Genomic DNA, 5,203 nt, shown 5'->3' with positions numbered 1-5,203 from the left:
ACTGTTTTCTCTGTGTTTTGTGATTACTTATGGACCGGTTACTGCTGGTATTTAATTTTCAAATACATGTATTTTATAATTTGTTTACTGTCTAACTTATACACATACTCCAACTCGCTAAATTACTACAAAAGCATATACAATTACAATTATTACACATTTTATATACTATTACACTCAGGTAGTAACAAGAAGTACTCCTACTGTACGCGTCACACAAATTACCTTTATAAATATATTATACAGATACACCATAACATTATAGGAATAAACAACACAACATATAAAACTTTTTATATACCGCACATAGCTACCCATAGTACTGTGAGTATCTGCAATGTTTGCCCACACTGTCACAACTGGTCAATACCTAACATGCCAAGTTTAATTACACATATTCTTTACCAGCGGTCCCAACTTTTTATTAGCAATGACAATTAAAACAAAATCACTTTGCATTGGTCTTTTTAACGCGGGCTCGCTAGGCACCGGTCATGACGAGCTTATTGCCACTGTGCTCCGCTATGACGTGGACATCATGGCCATTAATGAAACCTGGCTCCGTGAGGGGCAGGACGACCGTGCCCCGGTCATACCGGGCTACAGGCTGCATCACACGCCACGTCCTCGAGGACAACGGGAGCGAGGGGGAGGGGTAGGTTTTTATATAAAAACTGGTATAAAGGCACGATTCCGTACCCACCCCACCGCGACAGGTATTGAGCAAATGTGGTTGAGTTGTACCGTCAACACAATCAAATTGTTAATTGGTACCGCTTACCGACCTCCGTGGCAAGATTGCAACTCTTTTTTTGACGCCCTGACAGATTCTGTAACTTCGTTTGTAGACTACGATAAAACCATATTGCTAGGGGATTTTAACATTAACCTATTAGGTACCAGTATGAATGAGAGCAAAGTGCGGCAACTCTGCGACTTTGTGAATAGTGTAGGCCTAGCCCAATTGGTCACTGAACCTACGCACTTCACCGATAGTAGCGAGACACTGATAGATGTTGTGTGCGCGGATACCGAGGTCAGACGACTAAACGTTGAGCGTATACCCACACTGGGAAAACATGCATTTATAACTGTAGACCTCAATATTAAAAAACCCAAGCCTACTCCGAAATGGATAACATACCGGCCTTTAAAAAATATTTCAATGGACCAATTTAATAGTGACCTAAATTCGATTCGCTGGGAAGATATTAAAACATTACAAGATGTAAATGAAATGGTTGCCGTATTCACTGACTGCTTGATCAAGTTATTCGATCTCCACGCTCCTGAGCGAACTGTACGGATAAAAACTTTCAGCTACCCCTGGATTACTGACAACGTTAAGTATATGATGAGCTTGAGAGATGCAGCGTATAAAAAGTTTCGCGTCGCAGGCTCAGATTCAAACAAAAAACACTATAAGGACTTGAAAAGTTTAGTTACAGCCGCTATTCTCAATGAAAAACGAGCTTACTATCAGTCCAACATTAATAATAATATTAAAAATTCATCCACTCTATGGAATAATCTTAAAAAAACAGTTATGCGGAGCCATAAAAATACAGTACTCCCAGAACATTTCACTAACCCCGACGAAATTAATCAACACTTTTTAAATCTTCCCGGTAATAACAGTCTAAATTTATCTAATATTATTTACTATGAAAGCAATAAACACAATCAACATAACTTCAAACTACAAACCATAACTGAAGAAGTAGTCAGCGGGTTAATTAAAAAATTTAAATCAAATGCGCTAGGATATGATGGAATATCACTGGATATGCTAATCCTCACACTTCCACGCACATTAGACATCCTTACTTTCATCATTAATCAATCCATAACTTCATCAATTTTCCCCGATCAGTGGAAAATTGCATTAGTAAACCCTATTCCTAAAAAGTCAGACCCAACGGACTTTAAGGATCTCCGACCAATTAGCCTACTATCTACCCTATCTAAGATACTAGAAAAAGTAGTACACCACCAAATGTCCAATTATCTCGAACAAAACAAGATCCTTCCATCAGTGCAATCCGGATTCCGCAAGGGTAGAAGTACAACGACAGCACTCTTAGACGTGGTAGATAACATTCTCGCATCCCAAGATAAGGGTAAATCCACCATACTGACACTACTCGACTTTTCCCGCGCTTTTGACACGATCAGTGTCCCGCTACTGCTGGCAAAATTGACATATTATGGTTTTGACCCCAGCACGGTGAGATGGTTCTTTAGTTACCTAGATCGAAGATCCCAGATTGTCAAGTTGAGAAAATCTAATGGTACAACTATTTTATCAGCGAACTATTCAGTGACCAGGGGTGTGCCACAAGGATCTATCCTAGGACCTCTACTATTTATACTGTACGCCTGTGACATCGCTTTGGAGGTGAAAAACTGTAGTTTTCATGTCTACGCAGATGACCTACAAATATACTTGTCATGCCCCCCACACGAGACAGAGCTAACATGTAAGCTCATTAATGAGGACTTAGAGCGGATTACAACCTGGTCTAATAATAACTCCCTTCACCTTAACCCGAACAAATCTATGTATATGATAATTGGTACCAAAAAGCAGGTCAAAGATACCCTAGCAGAAAACCCTAACATTATACTAAATGGGACGGTTATTGAAAGGGTTACAGAAGCGCGCAACCTGGGTCTTGTGTTTGACAGTAACCTACGTTTCGAGAAACATGTTATAAACATGGTTACAAATTGTTTTTACAGACTTAAACTTCTGTATAACATAAGACCGTACATCGATGAAGCCCTCCGTATACAGTTGTGCGAATCACTGGTACTATCTAAATTGAACTATGCCGACACTGTATATGGACCGTGCTTACTGCGTAAAACAGAAAGGTTGGTTCAAAGGGTGCAGAATGCCTGCGCTCGGTTCTGCTTCAACATTCCCCCGCGCACTCATGTTACACCCTTTCTAAATAGGTCAAACCTGCTGAAGATTGCGGCGAGATGGAAGTTGCACCTGGCTACTCTCCTCTTTGGCGTCGTGAAGCATCAGTCGCCAGATTATCTGTATGATAAGCTGAACTGGGCGCGCCAACACCACACCATCAACACGAGGGCCTCCACGTATCTGATGCTCACCCCCAAGCACAAATCAGCCATGTATCGGCATAGCTTTAAGTATCTTGCCAGCGACATCTTCAATAATCTCCCACCCCCTATACGTGGTCTGAAAACAATTTACACATTTAGAAAGCGTTATAAAAATTATTTACTAGCAGTTCAAAAGGCACAACCATAATTTCACTCACTTGAATTTTATCCACGATGCGCAAGGTAGGATTTCGTTTGCATGGTTGCAGGCCCATTCCCATTATTGTCTGCTACACACACACGTTCATCGTTCATAATATTCTTCTACACGCTTTGACATTTCATTTTAGTCCTTGGAACCTGAACAATAAAGTAGTGAATTATAGTTAACAACACTATTCTAAAATTTTAGTACTTATGAATATATATGTACCTAGTTATTATTTATTTATGTATAATACATATGAGTTATAATTATCTATGTATACATACACGTATTTATCACACAACATGTTTTTGATAACTTTCACATACCATTATTATTTCTCACTACAAATAACACAAAACACACTACCAGTTCAATGGCTTAGTAACCTATACATATTACATAACTACATGGTATTGATAAGTAGGCACTTACCGTAATTCTTAATGTTATTTATCATTATTGTTTCTTTATGTTATTATAATGTGTCGTGTTTCTGTTCACTTTATATTGATGTTAATTAGTGTTATTATCACGTTCTTATTATTTGTCTCGGTGCGCGCGCGACACGTGTGGCCGGCTATGTGTGCCGCTCCTGCCTGAAAGTAGATTTCAGGGCGAACGCGCTCCGCCATGTCGTCGCTCGCGCACTTCACTTTGTTTTTGTTTCCCCCGTGTTTTCGTTTGATTTTTATTAACTACCTACGCGTAGTGCGTCACTATAAGGCTTCCACTGAAAACCAGCGCAGTGTCCTTTAAACCAACCAAAGGCGCTGCAGTAGCTGAGTGGACACCGTTTTGACGACGACAGCATATTATTTATTGCCTATCACCAATACTTATATATTTTTTTTTCTCATTATTAGATTTATATACTTATATATATTTAGATTGATTAGATTAAGTACCTATATTTATATTTCATTCCATCTTTCTTTGTAAATTAATATTGCTGTCTAAGCCAAATAAAGTTTTTCTTTCTTTCTTTCTTTCTTTCTTTCTATTGGTACTCCCAAGCAGGTAACATTTACTGGGGATGGTATTATTCTTTGATAAAAATGCATCAATTTAGTTTTTTCTGCGCTTAAAATAAGGGAATTTTTTTCCAGCCATTCACTAATCTTTTGTAGAGATTCATTTATATCTCTCTCGTATTTTTTTGAATCGTTGCCTTCTACTATGAGAGTGCTATCGTCGGCAAAGAGGACCATTGGATATTTTACGCAGGAGGGAAAATCGTTGATATAGAGCAGAAACAAAAGTGGGCCCAATGTACTACCTTGAGGCACCCCGCGATTAATAGTTCTTAGTTTAGACTGGTACTTTATTTCATGCTTTGTTTGCAAATCAATTTGTGTTACTTCCACCAGTTGGTTTCTGCCGCTTAGATAAGATTCTAGCAGTTTCAAAGTATTACCTCGTATTCCGTAAGCCTCAAGTTTATTCAGAAGAATTCTATGATCAACCAAATCGAACGCCTTTTTCATGTCCATTAAAACGGCGCAAGTGGTCTTTTTCTTGTCCATGTTGTAGAGGGTTTTTTGTAAAAATTTATAGAAAGCCATATTTATAGATACGTTCTTACGGAAACCGGTTTGCTCTTTAACTAAGATATTGAACTTTTCTAGGTATTTATAAAGTGAGTTGTAGTAGGATTTTTCAAAAATCTTTGAGAATATACTTATTAGTGCTATTGGGCGATAATACTTCATCAACTCTTTATTTTCTTTTTTGTGTATAGGTTTTATAATCGTAGTTTTCAATTTAGTTGGGAAAGCTCCTTCTGTTATGCTTAAGTTGATAATATGACTCAGTGGAAATGATATGGCTTCGGCTACTACTTTAATTGCTGAGGTAGATATGTCATCATAACCTACGCTATTCGTGTTATTCAAGTTTTTTATTATTTTAAGTATGTCAGTG

At 38.2% G+C, this 5,203-nt stretch overlaps 1 long non-coding RNA gene across 1 annotated transcript; it reads right to left on the bottom strand.

The window, feature by feature from the left end:
• Positions 1-1,599: 1,599 nt before the first annotated feature.
• Positions 1,600-4,143, bottom strand: LOC119691372. Its single transcript, XR_005253906.2, has 3 exons — positions 3,716-4,143; positions 3,294-3,435; positions 1,600-3,211 (listed from the first exon to the last, which is right to left on the bottom strand). It is a non-coding gene; the product is annotated as an uncharacterized LOC119691372 (long non-coding RNA).
• Positions 4,144-5,203: the final 1,060 nt, after the last annotated feature.

The sequence above is a fragment of the Plutella xylostella genome, chromosome 3, assembly GCF_932276165.1.
Source record: "Plutella xylostella chromosome 3, ilPluXylo3.1, whole genome shotgun sequence".
Lineage (NCBI taxonomy): Eukaryota > Metazoa > Arthropoda > Insecta > Lepidoptera > Plutellidae > Plutella > Plutella xylostella.
Note: the sequence above shows the minus strand (reverse complement) of the source record. Positions and strands in the feature narration are given on the sequence as shown.